This window comes from Capricornis sumatraensis, chromosome 15, assembly GCF_032405125.1.
Source record: "Capricornis sumatraensis isolate serow.1 chromosome 15, serow.2, whole genome shotgun sequence".
Lineage (NCBI taxonomy): Eukaryota > Metazoa > Chordata > Mammalia > Artiodactyla > Bovidae > Capricornis > Capricornis sumatraensis.
In genome coordinates, this window is record NC_091083.1 from 61948219 (window position 1) to 61970585 (window position 22367).

A 22367-nucleotide genomic window follows, 5' to 3' on the forward strand; every position below is an offset into this window, starting at 1 on the left:
CCGCTTACCCAGCAAGGCATTTCACCCACCGGGGGCTTGGCCTCTCCCCCCCACCCCAGGAAGTTATTAAGTTGAAAATAATGAAGGTTGCTAAGTGATTTCCCCTCTTGTGAAACCGCTAGAACGGAATCCTGTCATTGTTTAATTAAAAAATGAAGAAGGGAAAGAAGGAAGGAAAGAAGGGGAGGAAGGAAGGAAAGAAAGAGAGAGGGAGGAGAGATGGGGGAGGGAGGGGAAGGGAAGAAAGGAAGCCCTGTGATGTGCTTTGACGCTGCTGGGGCTCTCCTGGGGGCTGGAGTGGGGTTGGGGGGACATCTCTGCTTATCACAGAATGAGTTCATTTCCCACTCAGCTGGAAAGTGGTCCCTGCCAGGCCCTCCTCCAGCTGCTCCCACCCCTTGCTGGCACCTCTGTTTGGGCAGTTGCCTCTTTCCTGCACCCAGGAGGGAACAAAGGGATTCTGAAGTTCTCTTGGCACCTTATGCCAGTTTCTCCTAAAGCCACAAAGGTCCAAATTAGAACACAGAGCAGAAGTTCTGGATTCAGACTGACTCCAGTGTTTCCCAGTTGCATAGCCTCGAAAGGTCCCTGGCTTTTGCTTGACTGTGACTTTGTGTGTGTGTTAGTCACTCAGTTGTGTCCGACTTTTTGTGTCTCCATGGACTGCAGCCCACCAGGCTCCTCTGTCCATGAAATTCTCCAGGCAAGAATACTGGAGTGGGTTGCCATTCCCTTCTCCAGGGGATCTTCCCAACCCAAGAATCGAACCCAGGTCTCCTACATTGCAGGCAGACGCCTTACTGTCTGAGCCACCAGGAACGCTTACTTATGTGCAAAACAGGATCGGTAATGTATTTATTCTGCCTACATATTTAGGCTGAGCTCTGTGTAGGTCTGCTGCTAAGTCACTTCAGTCGTGTCTGACTCTGTGCGACCCCATAGATGGCAGCCCACCAGGCTCCCCTGTCCCTGGGATTCTCCAGGCAAGAACACTGGAGTGGTTTGCCATTTCCTTCTCCAATGCATGAAAGTGAAAGTGAAGTCGCTCAGTCGTGTCCTACCCTCAGCGACCCCATGGACTGCAGCCTTCCAGGCCCCTCGGCCCATGGGATTTTCCAGGCAAGAGTACTGGAGTGGGTTGCCACTGCCTTCTCCACTGTGTAGGTAAAAAATGGCCAAATATCAGTAATTCCATAAGGTTCTACCTGAATCTGGGGCTTCCCTGGTGGCTCAGAAAGTAAAGAATCCTCCTGCAATGCGGGAGGCTCAGGTTCGATTGACCCAGGTTCCAGGGTCAGGAAGATCCCTGGCAACCCACTGCAGTAGTCTTGCCTGGAGAATTCCATGGACAGAGGAGGCTGGTGGGCTGCACTCCATGCAGTCACAAAGAGTCGGACACAACTGAGTGACTAACACTAACCCCTGAATCAGTTCAAAAGGGAAGAGTGTTAGGGGAAGCCCACTGACTGAAACCGCCCACCCTCGCCAGGCACCATAGTAACTATTTGCATGAGTTGTTTTAAGACAGGAGGTCCTGGTAAGGAACATGGAACTAATAAGCCACCACCAACCAGAAGAGTTTGGGAAAAGTAAAAAGGAGACACCACATGTCCAACCACCTCCCAGAATCTTTCTCTCTGGCATCCATCTTGGCTGAACAAGGCATGCACCACTAGAAAGGACTTTGAGTCTGAATGATTGGCTAAAGACAACCCGGAAACTAATCCCATCACCATAAAACCTGAGACTCATGGCAGAGTAGTTCTCCTGAGTTCCCTTACCCTACTGCTCTCTGCCCAGGCGCCCTTTCCCAATAAAATCTCTTGCTTTATCAGCACATGTGTCTGAGTGTTAGACAAGAGCCCAGTTTCATGCCCTGGAAGGGGTCCCCCTTCTTGCAACAGGAGTATTTTGAAAGTGGTTAAGGGTTGTACTAATTTTGTCATGTTTTTCAGTAGCTAAGTCGTGTCCAACTCTTTGTGACCCCACGGACTGTAGCACACCAGGCTTCTCAGTCCTTCACTATCTCCCGGAGTTTGCTCAGACTTACGTCTACTGAGTTGATGATAACCATCTAACCATCTCATCCTCTGCCACCTTCTCCTTTGCCTTCCATCTTTCCCATTATCAGGGTCTTTTCCAATAAATTAGCTGTTCACATCAGGTGGCCAAAGCATTGGAGATTCAACTTCAGCATCAGTCCTTTCAGTGAATATTCAGTTTGATTTCCTTTAGGACTGACTGATTTGATCTCCTTGCTGTCTAAGGAACTCTCAAGAGCCTTCTCCAGCACCATAGACATTAACTTATTCCACAGGGAGTCCCTGAATGTCTCCAACATGCTGGTACTGGGTTGTCAGCACGTACTGGGGACACTGTTTAATCCTTGCAACAACCTCAGGGATGGATGCAATTGCTCCTCATTTTATGGATGAGGAGACCAAGATTCTTGTGGCTAGGATCACATACCCTGGGACATTCAGTGGAATGTAGAGTAGCCAGAATTTGAACTCAAGCAGTCTGGCTTCCAAACCTAAATTAAGCTCTTCATCATTAAGTAATCAATCATCAGTTATTTTTTTTTAAAATCTTTATATTCATTCAATAAATATTTCTTGATTTTTAAAAATGGTCCTAATGTCTAGGCATTAGGAATAGAGTGATAAGGAAGATAAAGTCCCTGCTCCAATGAGGGAGAAAGACGACATACAGCAGATGAGTACAAACCATTACAGATACTGGTAGGAACAGGAAGGAAGATAAGGAGTGGAGTGGAGAGGCTTCCATATAACTGGAAACTCTTAAAGCCTTTGGAATTTTCTGAGTAATAGGGATGATAGGAGCATCTTTTTTTTTCCTACTATCTGGCCCTTGACTGCAGTTCCTGACACAGAGCTCCTAAATCCTTTGGAATTTTGTGATAGGAATATCTTTTGCTCTGATGAGGCATCCCTTGGTAGATTCCTAACTGGCTTCATGATGGGGGCTGGTCACTGGAAAGACCTGATCTTGGTTAGAAGCTTAGGGCTATTAGCCATATCCCCTCAATCTCAGGGGAAGGGTGAGGGGCTGGGGAATGAGTTAATAACTGATCATGCTTACATGATGAAACTTAATTGCTATGTCGTTTCCGACTCTTTACGACTCCATGGACTCTAGCCCACCAGGCTCCTCTGTCTATGGGATTTTCCAGACAAAAATACTGGAGTGGGTTGCCATTTCCTTCTTCAGGGGAATCTTCCCTGACCAGTGATCGAATTGTGTCTGTTGCATTGGCAGCTGGATTCTTTACCACTGAGCCACCAGGGGAGATTGGAATTTGCACAAAAAACCCTAAATGATGGTTTCCGGGAAATGTCCAGGTTCTCAAATGCATTCACATGCTGGGATGGGGGGGCACTCCAGCTCCACGGGAACAGAAGCTCCTGGTTTGACCATTCCCAGCCTTGCCCTGTGCACCTCTTCATCCGGGTGTTTGTTTTTATTCTTTGTAATAAACCAGTAAATGTAAGTAATGTGTTTCTGAGTTCTGTAAGCAGGTACAGCAAATTATTGAGCCTGGGGCTCATGGGAACCCTCAGTTTATAGCTAGTCGGTCAGAAGTGCAGGAGGTCCAGGACTTGTGATTGACATCTAATGCCAGGTTAGTCTTTTGGGACTGAGCCCTTAATATATGGAGTCTAATTCCAGGTGTTAGTATCAGGATTGAACTGAATTGTAGGATACCCAATTGGTATCCAGAGAGTTGGAGAATTAGTTGGTGTAGGAAAACACTCACACATACATTTGGTGTTAGAAGTGCTGAGAGTACAAACAGAGCATATAGTTGGTGTCAGAAGTGGGATTAATTAGCCCAGCACTGGCTCATGGAAGCATGTGGCTTGAGAATAGAGGATGAAGGGGTGTAGGATGAGGAACCACGTGGTCATCTATGCTGTTCCACAACAGCAAGAGTGCAGCAAGATAAAGGTTGCTAATGGAATTCAGAGTTGGATCTAACTCCTGGGAGGTTAGCTTACTGTATGCATCAGGAAATTGTCTTTTCTGGTGGCTCAAATGTTAAAGAATCCACCTGCCAGTACCAGAGACCTGGGTTCGATCCCTGGGTTGGGAAGATCCCCTGCAGGAGGGCATGGCAACCCACACCAGTATTCTTACCTGGAGAATCCCATGGACAGAGGAGCCTGGCAGACTACAGTCCATGGGGTCACAAAGAATTGGACATGATTGAGAAACTAACACTTTCACTTTCAAGGAAAAAAAAAAAAGCAAGATATATAATGCTTTGGTTTTTGTTGTCTGTAATAGCTAAAATGAAATTAGAACACTGCATTGGACCTTGACACAAGACAAAGCTCAGATTTCAGTCAGTCTGCCCTTGGTTGCCACCCTCAAAGCCACCCATAAAAGGAAAAATTATGTGAGCACCACAGAGAGTAACCCCCAAGACCTCTAGCCACCAAGAAACTGGTCCATTGTGAGGGGAGGGAAAAACCAAGAAACATTTGAAAACAAGGGGGACAGCGTGAAAGGAGTTGTCTTGTGGATCAGTGTCATCCAATTCCTGAAGAACCTTAAATAAAAGGAATTTTGAGAGTGACTATCTCAGGGGCAGTACCATTAGTGTGTAAACTGCAGAGCAGAAGAGGCTGTTTTCGATGGGTGGTCTGGGTGCTGATACTGGGGGAGGCCAGGATGGCTGGGACATCTGGAATGGAGCAAGGGCAGTAAAGAAGGGCAGCCAGAAGGGTGGAGCAACTGTGAAGTGTGACCTGGGCTCCTGCAGGAGGCTCTCCAGGCAGAGGTGATGGTGGTCAGAGTCCAGGTGCCAGTGGGAGAAGTGGGTGGAGTCAGAACCTACCTTGAAGGTAGAGGGGCCAGCACCTCCTGATGCACTCAGTATTCAAGGGAGAAAGAGAAGGCTGTGGGCTCTGAAATTCCAAGTCTACAGCTAGTGACTTGGAGAGAAAAGACTTGAGATCCAGGCTCTTGATACTGCTCAGATGTTCTCTTCACTGTTCATTCATTTCACAAGCATTTACTGAGTGCTTGCTGTGTTCTTGTGCCTAGCACTACGGCAGACCTGGTCTGCTCTCATACAGCTCACGTTCTCGAGGAGAAGGGCGATTCCAAGTCACATATGTCCTCAGGGCCAATATAATTAAGTGGATGTAGAGAAGTGGGGTGCCCCAGGAATACAGAGGGGACCTCATTATTCCAGACTTTGCTGGATCTGCAGAAGGACATAGCCGGATCAGAAAGATAACTAGCATCTCCTGAATTTTTCCCAGGGCTGGGGAGTATGCTAAGCCGCTTAAATCCCTGATCTCATTTTAATCTTGGTAAGAACCCTAGGAGAAAGGGATTGTTTTTATTCCCTTTTTATAGATGAGAAAACTCAAAATTTCGGGGCTCTTGTGGGTGGGGGGTGGGCAGGTAGCTCAAGATTACACAGCTGGTTGGGCCGAGACTCAAACCTCAGGATTTGATCCCAAGCTTCTCCCTCTTCTCTGTTCAAAGTTCTCTGCTATCAGCCCCTTCCCATTACTTCCTGGAGAAAAAGGGACGTGATTAATAAATCAATATGTCACATAAGAAGCGCGGTTTACCTCCCGACAGTCCCCTGTGATAGAAGCAGGTGTGTTTTCTGGGGTGGGGGTGAGCATGAGCGAAGGTTGATGAAAGTCCAGAGTTTCTCCCACAAAGTCCACTGTGACCTTTAATTACTTACAGATTTAATAGAATATCGTCCCATGTGATTTATTCCACTGAAAGATTGATTAGTAATATAACTTGAATTGTATTCCATTTCCCCATGCAATTTAAGATGATTTAGTGCCAAATAAAGGCTAACCCCAAAGCCCTTGCTTCAAAGAGCAGCAGTCCCCCTCCCTTGCCGTTCTGACACATTTGGGAGGGAGGAATTGTGCCCCCGCCCATCAGAAAGCAATCCCATCTTTCCTAACTTTTAACTAAGCGAGGCTCTGGGCCCTTCCAGTCTTGGTCATGAGTCTGGGTCACTTTATTCTAGCCCAGGGTTCCTCAGCCTTGGTACCATGGACATTTGGATCAGACGCTTCTCTGCTGCGGGGCCGTTCCATGCCCTGTTGGAGAGTGAGCAGCACCCATGATCTTCACCCACCAGACGTCAGTAGCACCCCCTGCAGTTGTGAATAACTAACAATGTCCCCAGACACTGACGGGCAGAATCTTCACCCCTAGCTGAGAACAACTCATCTGGACTTTGCTGATGTGGGGGAAACCAACAGGTATTCTTGAGAAAAGAACAAATAAGCACATTTAAAATCTCACTTGCACATATACAATTAAAAAAGGGTAAACTTCCTGAGGACTTCCCTGGTGGTTCAGATGGTAAAGCGTCTGCCTGCAATATGGGAGACCCAGGTTTGATCCCTGGGTTGGGAAGATCTCCTGGAGAAGGAAATGGCAACCCATTCCAGTAGTCCTGCTTGGAGAATGCCAGGGACGGAGGAGCCTGGTAGGCTACAGTCCATGGGGTCGCAAAGAGTTGGACACGACTGAGGCACTTCACTTCCTCAGAGGGAGAAATCATAACTTTTGTTTCTTGTCTCTCTGGTCCTTATTGTTACGGAGACAGCATCCTTTAGGTCCACCTAGGAGACCCTCCATGGACCCAGGGTTTTAACAGGGGTGTTGAGCAGGCAGCATGCTGTGCCCTGTGAATAGCTACTACGTTTCAGCCTATTTCTTCCTTTCTGTTTTCTGGATCCTGCAGGAACCAAAGGGACTTCTGAGACCTCCAGATGAAAACACAGTGGTTAGAATGTGGCTCCCTGACGCAGTCTGAGGCCTTTGGTCAGGGGAACACATGTTCCAGTTACTGCATTGGTTCTACCAAATCCTGGGTTTTCAGCTTTTGGGAACCCTGTCCCTCTGGGAGGGGTTTCCTCAGTGGCTCAGTGGTAAAGCATCCACCTGCAGTGCAGGAGACACAGGAGATGAGAGTTTGATCCCTAAGTTGCGAAGATCCCCTGGAGAAGGAAATGACTACCCACTCCAGTATTCTAGACTGGAAAATCCCATGGACAGAGGAGCACGGAGGGCTGCAGTCCATGGGGTTGCAAAGAGTTGGACACGATGGAGCATGCACATAGTTGTAGCAGTTGTCCGTCTGGGATGATATTTGATGTTACTGTGTGTTTGTGTGTGTGTGTGTGTGTGTGTGTGTGTGTGTGTTGTGTGTTTGAGTATGGCACTAATTATGGAAATTTGTGGGACAGTCCCCCTTACACCAACCCCCTTCTCTTTTCCATTTTAGACAAATAAAACAGCCCAGTCCTCCTCTGCGGCAGGACCACCAGGGCTGAGTAAAGGGCCGCCAGCCCCTCCCGCCGGGTCCTGCGTGCTCTGCCCCACTTGGCTCTTTCAAGGACGGCTCAATGAGTGGCCTTGTTGAGACTTCCACTGAGGCCTGGCTGAGAAGGGACCATTAAAAACAGTTTAATCAGAACAAAAGCTGTTCTGTTCGTATTGTCCCCTGGTTGCAGTTTGGACGCAACAGCTGAAAATCTATCTGCACGAAGCCACAAATCTAGACGCAGCCATGCCTTGGAGTCTGCCCGCCACAGGGACTTCAGGATGGATCCTTGGAGCAGATAATTTACAACGAAAGCAAAACATGAGGAAAAGGCTTTTTATTTGGCACAAATGTTTCCTATTAAAAGCCTTCCCAAGCCCCTGGTAACTGGAGCGCTCCTTTTCCTGCCCAAGCTCAAGGTGATCATATTCATGCATACAGAGTGCCTTGAAAGAATTCCTGGCTTGGATGCCAGTCCTGTCTGCAAGGAACGGTGTGGAGCTCAACTATGAAAAAATGTACACGGAGGCAGAAGCATGTGAAACGGTGTCTTTGGGTTGATTTTAAATGCCTGCCCTGGAAGATTTGTGGTCAGTGATTTTCTGCAGCCAAGAAGATTCAAACAGATAGGGGCAATTGTGGTAAGCCTCCAGAACTTTCCAAAAATGGAGAGAATTGCTCCAAAATGGAACTGCTTGTGTGTCATGGGGGATGGGCATTTTTGTGGCTAGCTTTCTGGGACATGAGAAGAGCCCAGTGCCACCTATCCTTTGTAGCAGACCACCTGAAAGAGGTTATTTAAAAATTTTGGGTTTTCTAAAAAGACCCTGATGCTGGGAAATATTGAGGGCTAGAGAAGAAAGGGCGACAGAGGATGAGATGATGGGATGGCATTACCAACTCAATGGACATGAGTTTGAGCAAACTCAGGGAAATAGTGAAGGAGAGGGAAGTCTGGCCTGCGGCAGTCCATGGGGTTGCAGAGAGCTGGACACAACAATTCATTGGAGAGACTGATGCTGAAGCTGAAGCTCCAATACTTTGGCTACCTGATGCGAAGGGCCAACTCATCAGGAAAGATCCTAATATTGGGAAATATTGAAGGCAGGAGAAGAGGGTGATGGAGGATGAGATGGTTGGATGGCATCATCGAGTAATGGACATGAAGCTGAGCAAACTCTGGGAGATAGAATAGGATAAGGAAGTCTGGTGAGCTGCAGTCCATTGAGTCACAGAGAGTTGGACATGACTTGGAGGCTGAATAACAGCAAGATTCGTTTTTAATTCTATTTTTTTCTGTATTGGAAAAAATGAAATTTCTAGGGATGCTAGGTTCAGAAGCTCATCTTGTTAGACCTCAAGACTCCTTGTCTGGCTGTTTCTTGGATGGGCAGCTCATGGGGCTGTGGGCTCTTCTTGCTGTGGGGAGCTTGATGCAGCTCAGAACCATGTTCCTTCCAGCTCATGAGTAGATCAGAACAAAAAGAGCCAAAGGAACAAGTCTTACTGTTTGGGACTTAACTTGGGGGAAAACGTTGGCTCTCTTGGACATTGGCACTCCTGGTTCTCAGACCTTCAGACCCAGACTGAATTACATCCCCAGTGTTTCTGTTTCCCTGGCTTACAGAGGGTAGGCTGTGGGGCTTTTTAACCTGCATCCTGTGTGTGTGTGTGAGCTTTGTCGCTCAGTCATCTCTGACTCTTCGACCCCATGGACTGCAACCCGCCAGGCTTCTGTGTCCATGTACTTTCCCAGGCAAGAATACTGGAGTGGGTTGCCATTTCCTTCTCCAGGGGATCTTCCCAATACAGATATCAAACCCTCACCTCCTATGACTCCTGCATTGGCAGATGAATTCTTTACCACTGTACCACCTCATCTCATGAGCCAATTCCTATACTAAATCTCAATAAATATTGGTGCTCTTTCTCTGGAGAACCCTGACTAATACACTCCCATGGCATCACTGTCGTTTATCCATCTGGCAGGCCTTCTCTATCTGCTTCTTACAACAACAGAGGAGATAAACATGGTACTTAGTTTCCCAGCCTCCCTTGCATCGAGGCATGGCAATGTGATCTGCTCTGACCAATGGAATAAAAGGGAAGTTCACTTGGGACTTCTGGGAAAATGTTCATCCCCAGTAAAAAGACAGAGAGGCAGAAGAGTGGTTTCCATGCCCACTCCCTTCTATCTTTGGAACAGGTTGTGCGACGGCATAGTGCTTGGAGCTGTGGGAGCCCTTTGTGACCTTAAGTTAACCAAGCAGAGAAAGAAAAGCCAACCTAATCAGGAAGGCAGAGAAGGAAAATGGAGACAGCCTGAGTCTTTCGTGACTCTGTTGAACTTCTGAGCCAATTTTAAAACCATTTACCTTTTTACCTGTTGATATTTGAGATCATGTAATAGTATGATCTTCATGGGTGGGTCAGTGGTAAGGAATCATTCTGCCAATGCAAGAGATGGGGGTTTGATCCCTGGTCCAGGAAGATTCCCTGGAGAAAAGGATGGCAACCCACTCTGGTATTCTTGCCTATGAAATCCCATGGACAGAGAAGCCTGGTGAGCTACAGTTCAAGGGACTGCAAAGAGCCAGACATGACTGAGCATGCAGACATACACATACAATAGTATGATGTTTCGATTCAGTTCATTCACTCAATCATGTCTGAATCTTTGCAACCCCGTGGACTGCAGCACGCCAGGCCTCCCTGTCCATCACCAACTCCTGGAGTTTACTCAAACTCATGTCCATTGAGTCGGTGTTGCCATCCAACCATCTCATCTTCTGTCATCCCCTTCTCCTGCCTTCAATCTTTCCCAGCATCAGGGTCTTTTCCAGTGAGTCAGTTCTTCACATCAGGTGGCCAAAGTATTGGAGTTTCGGCTTCAGCATGTCTTTCCAATGAATATTCAGGACTGATTTCCTTTAGGATGCACTGCTCGGATCTCCTTGCAGTCCAAGGGACTCTCAAGAGTCTTCTCCAACACCACAGTTCAAAAGCATCAATTCTCTGGGGCTCAGCTTTCTTTATAGTCTAAATCTCACATCCATACATGACCACAGGGAAAACCATAGCCTTGACTAGATCGACCTTTGTTGGCAAAGTAATGTCTCTGCTTTTGAATATGCTGTCTAGGTTGGTCATAACTTTCCTTCCAAGGAGTAAGTGTCTTTTAATTTCATGGCTGCAGTCACCATCTGCAGTGATTTTGGAGCCCCCCAAAATAAAGTCTGTCACTGTTTCCACTGTTTCCCCATCTATTTGCCATGAAGTGATAGGACTGGATGCCATGATCTTAGTTTTCTGAATGTTGAGTTTTAAGCCAACTTTTTCACTCTCCTCTTTCCCTTTCATCAAGAGGCTGTTTAGTTCCTCTTTGCTTTCTGCCATAAGGGTGGGGTCATCTGCATATCTGAAGTTATTGATATTTCTCCTGCCAATCTTGAATCCAGCTTGTGCTTCTTCCAGCCCAGCGTTTCTCATGATGTACTCTGTATATAAGTTAAATAACCAGGGTGACAATATACAGCCTTGACATACTCCCTTCCCTATTTGGAACCAGTCTGTTGTTCCATGTCCAGTTGTAACTGTTGCTTTCTGATCTGCATACAGATTTCTCAAGAGGCAGGTCAGGTGGTCTGGTATTCCCATCTCTTCAAGAATTTTCCAGTTTGTGGTGATCCACACAGTCAAAGGCTTTGGCATAGTCAATAAAACATAAATCGATGTTGTTTTGGAACTCTTTCTTTTTCTATGATCCAGTGGATTTTGGCGATTTGATCTCTGGTTTCTCTGCCTTTTCTAAATCCAGCTTGAGAATCTGGAATTTCACAGTTCATGTATTGTTGAAGCCTGGCTTGGAGAATTTTGAGCATTACTTTACTAGCATGTGAAATGAGTGCAATTGTGCAGTAGTTTGAGCATTCTTTGGCAGTGCCTTTCTTTGGGATTGGAATGAAAACTGACCTTTTCCAGTCCCATGGCCACTGTTGAGTTTTCCAGCATATTGGAATTTGCTGACATATTTGAGTGCAGCACTTTCATAGCATCATCTTTTAGGATTTGAAATAGCTGATAGTATTTGAGTATTTGAATAGTATGATGTTTAAGATCATATTATTTAAGACACCAGCCAGAGTTTCCCGGCAGCCAAACACATCCCAACTTACATCACCTTCTAGTCCAAACCCTAACCCTTCTTCTTCTTCTTTTTTGGCCACATGTGGGTATGTGGGATCTTAGTTCCCTGACCAGAGATGGAACCTGCGCCCCTTGTAGTGGAAGCACAGAGTCTTAACCACTGGACCGCCAGGGAAGTCCCTATGCAGTACCTTTTGAAGTCTAGTAAGCATATGGTCCCCTATCGTGACCCCTACTCTGAGCCAGGGGCAGTCAAGTGACCATTTCCTGGTCCACAAGGTGACCAAGACCTGGACATCCTCTCCTGGGAGTGGGATGCCACTCCCACCCCAACCCTACCCAGGATCATCAGTCAGCACTGGAGGCATCCGTGGCTGAGACCTCCTGCCATGCAAATGAAGCCTGTCTGTGGCAGGAAATAATGAACGTTTAGACAGATGCTGAAGCAGAAGAGAGAGCGAGAAACAAAGGCACAGAGAAGAAAGCACCGTGAGCCCCTGGCCCAGCACTGCCTGGACGGAACTCCCTACTAGCGGCACCACTCGGATTTGCACTCGTAGCACTGGCTCCCGACAGCCCCCTGACTTGCTGTCACAGCTCAGGGAAACCATGTACTCTAATTAAAGACTGAGGAGCCAGCAGTGAAGAAGCCTGCGATGCTTTCTGAACTCATCATTTCTTAAACCTTCCTTACCAGACATTCCTTTTTCTGCAGGACCCATCGGGTCATTTTGATGGTCTGAGAGAGAGAGGGGGCATTTCAAGTGATGAGACAGCAGAGGTGTGGAAGAAATTTTGCAACATAAAAATGCATCTAGGCGACACGGGGCTTTAAGGTAGTCTTTTGAAGCCAAAAGTCGAGAATTATCTAAATTCCCCCAAACCTTCCTGTCTCTTACAGGGTTCACTTCCTGAGTGAGGAGCTCTGTGTCGACGTGGGACCATTTTTACAAGATGACTTCTCCGAGTCACATTCCGTTGTTTTATCTATAAAAATTCTGCGTCGGAGACAGACCAGCTTTTTAAACACAGGGTGGTTTTATCTGCTTGGCCTGTTTATTGCTTAATGCCAAGAAGGCTTTCTGAAGATGCAGATGCCTTGAACTAACCTCTAAGCAAGAGGGACTCAGTGTGCCTCAGCTGATTTTCTTTTTTCTCTTTCACAAATGGAAATGAAAGAACCGAAAGTCTGTAAATTAAATTTTCTGGTTAGAATGATGCTTTTGAATGATTGTAAATCATCCTTCTGTTTCTCAGGTTCCCACCTCCCAGCCCCAGCAAATTCCCACAAGGCATTTGGGAATCAAAGAATATTACCTCATAAAACCAAAAGCAGGGCTACGGTGCCAGAGATGTGGAGGGACATGAGAGCCCCAGATTATGGCGGGGGAGGGAGTGACGGCTGGGGACATTGGTAGCTTCTACCCTTCATTAGAGGCCTGGAGAAAAAATGCCAGATTCAGTATCTAAACAGCAGCTGCAGGAAAAGGTCTGGCTCTGGGGTGACTGCAATCTTTGTAACCTCTTTGATGTCTGGGAACATCATGCTTCCTCGTTTTCCAGCTGCAGATAGTGCACCGGGAACACGAGCTGTACAGGCAGCTGGGGATGAGTCTGGCAGATGAGGATGGTAAGCTACAGAGCAGGAGAGGTGGATGAGTACCCAGCAACACAGAGTCTGAACTCCGCTTGGGGACAGGGACCCAGGCTGATTCAGGCTGAGTTCTTTCAGCTCTAAGAACTAGGTACCCGCTTAGTCCAACCCAAGGAATACGTGGGGATCTTAAAGACACTAGTGTCTGGGGATCTGGGCACAGGGAACCATCACACCCCAGGACAATGTGGAGTTAGAAATGATTTCTGGAGTCAAGCAGCCAGGATGCTCTCGAGACTTACTTTGGGGCTTTTGCACTTGCTGTTTCCTCCACCAGGAGCACTTGGTCACATGCCTGGTTTGTTCTCAGACATCTCCTTTCCAGAGAGGCCTCCCCCTCCTGTTGCTCTGAGCTCTCTCTTGATTCTATTTTCCTCTTTGGAACTTGTCACTCACTCTTATTTCTTGTCTGTCTCCTCCAACTAGAATATAAGAAATTTTGAATGTTTTTCCACTGCTGCTACTGCAGGGCTTGTATAGAGACTGCCCAGTATATAAATGTGAACAAATCATGAATAAAAAAAAACCCAGGGCTGCCAGAGACAGTCACTCATGGTGTGCACTGTGTAAGACTGGAGGTCAGCACTCTCAGACAAGGATGGGGTTGGGGATCCAGGGGAAAGCAGCGTACAACCTGTGCCTCTTGACACCGTGGCCTTGAGCTTTGTGATGCCAGCTTGCCCACAGCCCATCATAGCTATGCTCCCTTCACTTTCTATCTCCTAGCCTGGACTCACTACCATTTTCTCATGATAAGCCTCATTTTTCAGGAATTTTCTACTTTGAATACGAAAGAGAGTGAATCTGATAAACCTTGCTCTGGTCTGATAAGTCTTGCTCTGCTGCTACTGCTAAGTCACTTCAGTCGTGTCCAACTCTGTGTGACCCCATAGATGGCAGCCCACCAGGCTCCCCTGTCCCTGGGATTCTCCAGGCAAGAACACTGGAGTGGGTTGCCATTTCCTTCTCCAATGCATGAAAGTGAAAAGTGAAAGTGAAGTCTTGCTCTAAGCCATGCCATTGATCACTCTGGCCAGCCTGGAATGGTAGCCCTTCGGTGGCCACCTCTAGCATAATCATGTCTGATTGGAAAAGGGGCAGAGTTGCTTGTGGTGGGCACTGAGGCCCATGCAGATACTTCACACAACATCCCACCCAAGAGGAACTGTTATTACATTTGTTTTACAGATAAGAACATGGGCTCAGAGCCTGATATCAGGCTCTCTGAGTTCATATTTGATTTCATTGCTTTCTGGGAAAATTGCTTACTCTCTCCGAACCTCAGTTTCCTCATGTGTAAAAAGGGCTGGTTTCAAAATACTGATTTCAAAAGAGCTTTGATGATTAGATGTGGTCATGCAGGTAATGTGCCTGGAAACCCAGATTATTTAGCTTATTGTTGATAAGAATGTATGTAAGTGTTTTCCTTCAATCTGACACGGAAGTACTTTACATTGTTGTCTCCAGTGTTCCTGGGGGCAGGCAGCTTGCACACACTCTGAATACTGGGTTAAAAAAAAGTTTAAAAAAATGTTTTTAATTAAGAAAAAAATTTTAATGGGAAAAGTTGACTTTTAGGGTTTGTATTCCCGAGACTCAGTTGTCTGGGGCATAAGCCCTTGGATGAGAAGGGGAAACCACCCTTGAATACTTGAATACACGGCTTTTCTAATCTGCAGCCATCGTGGAGGTTGTTTGGTCATCCACGATGCTGGACTAAAAGGTGACATTAGGGATGTTGCCTTGGGGACAGGGTGCCAGCTCCTGATTCTGAGTCAGGCAGTGTCCAGACAGAAACCAAGACTTGCATTCAGGGAATGAATTCATTTACTCAACAAGTATGTGTGAGCATCAGCTGTACATGAGACACTCTTGTGGGTTCTAGTGAACAAATCAGCCCCAAATCTGTGCAGGGTGGGAAACATTAAACATGTAACTGTATAATATTTCAGGGGGTAGTGAGTATCGTAGAGGGCTTCCCAGGTGGCACAATTGTAAAGATTCCACCTGCCAATGCAAGAGATGCAAAAGGTGCGGGTTCAATCCCTGTGTCAGGAAGATCCCCTGGAGAAGGAAATGGCAACCCACTCCAGTATTCTTGCCTGGGAAATCCCATGGACAGAGGAGCCTGGTGGGTTACAATCCATGGGGTCGCAAAGAGTAGGACACGATTGAGTATAAATGTATGCAAGTATTGTAGAGAAAAAAAACATGGAGAGGAAGGTAGAAAGACAGGAGTGTGGAGACACTGTGATTTCTGGGAGGGTGGGTGAGGAAGGCTTCAATGGTTAAATGACATTTGAGCAGAGGATTAAAGGAGGTGAAGGAGGGAGCCATGGGCATATTGGCAGATGAGCCTTCCAGGCAGATGGTGCAACAAGTGCAAAGGTCCTGAGGTAGGACACAACTGATGCTTCTTGCTTTACTCAGAAGAGCCCCTTAGTGTAGAATTGCCAAATATAAAATACGGGATGCTCAGTTAAACTGAATTTGAATTTCAGATACACAATGACTAAGTTTTAGGATACATCCCACACCATTTGGGCCATAATATTTTAAAATTAATCATGTATATCTGAAACTAACTGGTGACCTATATTTTTATTTGCTAAATCTGGCAGCCTTACTCACCAGCCAGTCATCGTGTAAGCTATGGAAATAAAAGTTGTGAGCTGGATTTAATGCAGAGGTGTGGCAGGAGGGAATAAGGGAGTCAGAGTCCGGTTGCCCAGGATTTGAATACTAGCTTTGGCCTTCATTAGCCAACTGGTCTTGAAGAAGTTTTTTGATGTCTGTGTCTCCATGTCTTCATCTGTGACATGGGAGACACAGCATCTGATTTCAGGGTTATTAGAAGATTCAAGATAATCTGTAATAGGCCTTCCCTGGCGATCCAGTGGTTAAGACCTGGCACTCACTGCAGGGGATACAGGTTCAATCCCACCATTCGGGGAACTAAGATCCCACATGCTGCATGACACAGCCGAAAAAAAAAAAAAAAAAAAAGATAATCTGTAATGCGCTCAATGCGCTCAACACCAGGCAGCAGTGTCGTTAATGTTAACTCTCATTAGTCTTCACATCATGCAAAAGACGAGCCCAGATCTATTCATCTTTCCAACTTATCTTTTCACATGAGTCAGGGCTGACCTACTTAGAGTGAGGGTATGCCTGCAGGACAGAGGAGGAGACAATAAAGATAAAACCCAAAGTAGAGGAAAGAATAATTTTTCTTAAAAAAAAAAAAAAAGGTCAGAAACACAGGGAGGAAGGGAAGAGAAGGAAGAAGAAGGAGAGGTGGAGAGGAGCATGGTGCAGAGCAGTGAAGATCTCCTGGGACTCTGGGAGCCAGGAGCCTGAATTGGAATCCAAGCTCTGCCCTGACTCACTGTACAACATCGGGCTCTACAGTTTGCCTCTGGGTTGTTTGTAAATCATCAAACATGTTTTTCAATAAACAAAGAAATTTCAGCATAAATATGTCCCAAATAACACATAGGACATACTTATACTAAAAGCTGATGCTTTCAATTTTGATGCTGGAGAAGGCTCTTGAGAGTCCCTTGGGCTGCAAGGAGATCTGATCAGTCAATCTGAAAGGAAATCAACTCTGAACGTTCTTTGGATATTGAAGGATTGATGCTGAAACTGAAGTTCTAATACTTTGGCTGCCTGATTCTAAGAGTTGACTCATTGGAAAAGACCCTGATGCTGGGAAAGATTTAGGGCAGGAGGAGAAGGGGGAAACAGAGGATGAGATGGTTGAATGGCATCCCTGACTCAATGGACATGAGTTTGAGCAAACTCCAGGAGATAGTGAAGGACAGGGGAGCCTAGAGTGCCGCAGTCCGTGGTGTCGCAAAGAATCGGACACGACAACAACATACTAAAAATTATTCTTTGTTTACCTGGAATTCAAATTTAACTGGGCATCCTATATTTATATTTGCTAAGTGTAACAACCCTACCCGCTTTCTTGCTGGACTGAATCAGAGAAGCTATGCTTCTATTTTCTGTATTGGCCATCTGTGGAAAGCTTCGTGACCAAAATTTTCAGCTGCTGAAAAAAAAGAGGCCTGTAAACTTTAGATCACGTGATAGCCACGGCCCCTTTTCGCTCCCTGATGCTGTATCCTGCAGGGTTCACAGCTGTGGGCAACAGAAACCATCTGGGGCTAACTGGTGCAGAAAAAGTGTTCATCAGAGGATCTCAGGAGGCTTGCAGAACTCCCAGGAAGGCCGGAGAACCTTGAGGGCTTGGGGGCTCAGCAGCTGGGATCATGGCCCCAAATTGCTCTGCAGAATAATAGCTTCTGGGGTGGATGCCTCTGACTGGCTGAGACTTGGTCACATGCCAATGCTCTGGCTGCAAAGCAGGCTGGGACAGTGCATCTCAGGATGTTCTGCTTCTATTTGGGGGTGGGGGGAATGGAGGGCAGGGTCTGCTTCCCAAGATAGGAAATTCCCAAACCTAAAAAAGGGTTCAGATAGAGCTGGAAAGAGGATGATGCTTAGAAGACCAATATTCTTTCTCCTAAAGAAAGAATTCTGGGTTTTGAAGTTCCTAGGTGATTTCTGACCCAGGGTGAGGGGAGGGTGAATTTATCAGAAAAGCAATTGGAGAGGGAGTTGAACTCTGCCTGGGGGTGAGGAAGTGGCAGGTCCTATCTTTTCTGCCTCTGTTCCCGGAACAGTGGATTAAAGGAATCTGCTTAGAAATGTCCTAGCCATGGTGCTCCTTTGGCTTGGGGTTAGGGGAAGGCTGCTTTAGTCCTCCCAAACAAGCAGAGCCTTTTATAAGGCCAGAGGCAGGCAGCCTTCCGAATCTGACTGGTAGAGGGGGTTTTCTTTAGTCTCACAATTCAAAATCAAATGGAAGTCTTTGCCAACAGATGCTCATCGAGAGTGGTCACATGCAAACCTGAATTCCCAGCTTCTCTTGAGAATTAGAACTACCTGGTAACATTGGAATCAAATTCCCAGAAGGTATCACCCACAGTTCACTCTGGTTCCCACCCCTCCCCTGTTGTATCTGGGCCTGGGGTTCCTTACTAGCTGTCATCATGTCTATGTTCATGGTCCCCTTTAGTGGAATTAAGGGGAAAGCTAGTTGTAACTTTAGACATTCGGGGTCCTTGAACCAGCAGCATCGCACTCCTCTGGGTACTGGGTGAAAGTGCAGAATCTCAGGTCCCAGTGAGACCAGCTGTGTGGGAATCTGCATTTTGACAGCTCCCCAGGGATGTGTGCACAGTGGCAATGGAGAAGCGTTGCTTTAGAATCAAGCAGAGGAGAAAAGGTCTCCAACCAGACCATTAAACCACTAGAAGGTGAGGAGCCTGGGCTGCATAGATGGATGTGATTTTGAGTGAGCTGAGTGACTTTGGGCAAGGCGCTCTCAGAGTCCCAGTCTCCTTCCTGTGGTCTGAGAAGTAGAATAGAAGCCCTCTGTGTCAGAGGGTGACATGGGCTAAGGCAGTGCAGGGCTTAGCAGGTGCCCAGTGGAATAGAAAGCTCTGGACTAGTCAGAGCTCTTAGTCATGTCTGGGAGGGAGAAAGGGCTTCCTCTAAAGCTGAACTGAGCCTAGTTAGTTCTCAAAACCCATTCAGATCGCCTCCCAATCAAGGAAGAAATCACAGCCAAGCTAGTGATAAAACCGCATCTTGCCATTAGTTGTTTGGGAGACCATGGAAATCTCATCTTGGGCATCAGCTTTTTCTGGAGGGGTGTGTGTGTGTGTGTGTCTTTCTGATGTTCGTGTTTTTCATTTGGAGCGGTGGCTACTGCCACATGTATTTAACACTGATATAAACTGTTTAGTATCTTACTTCTCTGTTTAAAAAATTGCGCAGAGAAAGTCCCAGCGTGAGCAGGCATGTGTCTCCATCTCCAGCGCAATGAAAGCTGTGGATGGAAAGCAACATCGAATTACAGGTGTGCTAAAATCATTTCCTCTCTAATGTAGATCTCTTTGCACACAAGGATTTTTAAAGCCCATGCATGAGGAGGCTTTGGCCCCCCTATTCCCTACTGGGCTCTGAGGCCTAGGTCACCAGGCCTTGGCCAGGTGGGTGGACAGAGGGGGCGGCCCCAGGTTCCCTTGGCTGTTCTGGGGCCCCAGGGAGCCCCCAGGCCTGCTGTGCTTCCTCCAGGGCAGATGGTAGCAGAGTCCTGCCCTTGAAGATGAGGTCCCGACCTCCCACTGAATGTGTGTGTCAGCGGGATTCTTTTCTTCTTTTTATTGCTTTCGAGACATATGCTGACTTGGTCAAAATCGCTTCTGCAAGATGTGACTGATGATGTATGAAATGAAAACTCCTTACCCAGAGCCGGGGGGCCAGTGAGCGAGTGTGTGGACACTCAGCCAGGGCTGGCCAGACACAATAACACCCCTTAGATTTCCAGGCCATCTTTCATCCCATGTGGAGCAGACCGGGGAGATCGGGTTACGGGCCCAGGAGCCCCGAGCTGGGTGCCCCGGCTTGGGGGAACCTCAACTGGGGGTGGGTGGTTGGGGGCTGTCTGCTGGGGAAATGAGATAGGCCCCAGGGAAGTTCCTGGGCCCTGGATGGCATGGGAGAAGTGGCTGGGGGACAATGAGAGGATCGGAATGCACGAATTACCCTTTCATCTCTGCTCCGCTCTCCCCTTCTGCCCTGTTCTCTCGGCTCATCCTCTCGGCTTGTCCTCACCCCTGCTCTGGATCTGCTCCTAGTCAGGATACATTTGCTTTCAGTGCTTGGCCAAAAAGCAGACCCTCCTGAAAAGTTGTGTTGTTATTTTTAAGCTTAGGAGGCTTTCCTGTTAACATAGTTTCCTTTTCATCCAGATGGTAACTAACATCTATCAAATGCTTTCTCTGTGCCCCAGCCACCTTGTGAAGTCAGCTACATGAATTGAATTAACTTCTGAATCCTCCCAGTAACCCTAGAAGACAGGCGGTCTTAGTCCTCCCCCCTTATACAGATGGGGGGACTAAGGCACAGAGATGGCAAATCCCTGGTATGGGGCTGCAAGTGGCAGGGTGGAGGTGTGAAACCAGACTTCCAGCTCCCCTACCCAAGACTTTCTCCAAACAATCCTGGTGGCCTTTGCTGGTGGCCTCGGCTTTCAAACTGGCATCTCATGTACTCCTAGTCAGATATTCTCATTTGCGTGGTGTGCATTCATTCATTCATTCATTGAGCAATCCAGCAGGCATTCACTGGGGGCCTGGGGCAGCTTTAAGGACTCCTTTAAGGGAGGAAGCAGGAAAGATAAAGAGCCACCTCCCACTACTCCCAGCACGGATCACTGGAAATAGACAGCTAAATAGGAGGTGGGGGGAATTCAGAGGAAATCTGGTCTTTTCTGGGTCTCAGGAACGAAAAGCACATTGTCTCTGACTTGGATGAGAAAAGATGGCATCCAGAGCAAGGGCGGGGTGAGGACTGTGTGAGATGCCATAGCCTGGGGCCTGCACGCTCAGCCCTAGGTTCACCATTGCTGCTGCTAAGTTGCTTCAGTCGTGTCCGACTCTGTGCGACTCCATAGACGGCAGCCCACCAGGCTCCCCCGTCCCTGGGATTCTCCAGGCAAGAACATGGGAGTGGGTTGCCATTTCCTTCTCCAATGCATGAAAGTGAAAAGTGAAAGTGAAGTCGCTCAGTGGTGTCCGACTTTCAGCAACCCCATGGACTGCAGCCTTCCAGGCTCCTCAATCCATGGGATTTTCCAGGCAAGAGTACTGGAGTGGGGTGCCATTGCTTTCTCCGAGGTCCACCATTACCCTTTAGGTAATGGTGATGCCTATTGCTATTCATTCAACAGATACTTACTGAGCACTTGCTGTGTGCCAGGCTCAGTGGAATTGTCGCTGTTGTTGCTCAGAAGCTAAGTCATATCTAACTCTGTGACCCCATGGACTGCTGCACACCAGGATTCCCTGTCCTTCACTATCTCCTGGAGTTTGCTCAGATTGATGTCCATTGAATGGGTGACGCTATCTAACCATCTCTGCCTCCCTCTTCTCCTCCTGCCTTCAGTCTTTCCCAGCATCAGGGTCTTTTCCAATAAGTTGGCCCTTTGCATCAGGTGGCCAAAGAATCAGAGCTTTGGCTTCAGCATCTGTCCTTCCAATGAATATTCAGGACTGATTTCCTTTAGGATTGACTTGTTTGATCTCCTTGCAGTCCAAAAGACTCTCAAGAGTCTTCTCCAGCACCACAGTTCAAAAGCACCAATTCTTCAGTGCTCAGCCTTTTTTACGGTCAAACTCTCGCATCCGTACATGACTACTGGAAAAACCACAGCTTTGACTAGATGGACTTTTGTCGACCCAGTGATGTCTCTGCTTTTTAATATGCTGTCTAGGTTTGTCACAGCTTTCAAGGGGCAAGCATCTTTTAATTTAATGGCTGCAGTCACCGTCTGCAGAGATTTTGGAGTCCAAGAAAGTAAAATCTATCACTGCTTCCACTTTTTCTCCATCTATTTGCCTTGCTTCAGGGCCTTAGGGCCTTTCCCTGGGGGACAGAGTAGATGCTGACCAATCAGTTGTTTTCAGATTTAAACTCTTGGCACCAAGACCTGGGGTCCCCACCCCTTGCCTCACTTGCTTGTTAAAATCCCCCACCCCTAAAAGATTTGTCAGCAGATTTAAAAGCAGAGAGAGCTGCTGCAAAGGAGTTGTATTTCAGCTTTTAGAAGAAAACAACCTCCTCTATCTCAGCTGGCATTGGAGGTGGCACAGCCGCTGCAGTGTCTTTGTCCCTGGAAGGCCAGCTCCAAGTTAAGCAGGGGGGACAGGCAGCCCTGGGAAGACAGAGCCTGCTGGTCTCTCCCCTCTCTGCAGGGCCTGTGGTGCGCTTCCTGCTCCTTCTCCCTGGGAAAGCCCTCTCTTTCTCATCTTTCCAGGACTCAGGTCAAAGGCATCTCCCTCGGGAGATCCCCTTCCCACCTCCCTCCACCTCTCCCTACTTGTTCACTCTATCACAGGCCACTGTGAGCTGGGCCACACACGCTCCGGGTGGACACTGGACCAGCCAGTGCTGCTCCAGCTGTATCGGCTGGTCCCTGTGTCATTTCTCACCCTCCACTGTGCCCATCTACGGCACTCCCCCAGACCCTCCCACATGGCCTGTGGGAGCATGCTGTGCCCTGCCTGAGAGAATCCATGGCCCAGCACTGCTTCCTCTCCCACCCCCAAACCACATGTAAGGTTCCTGCTTTGTCTCCCCTGGCCTGGA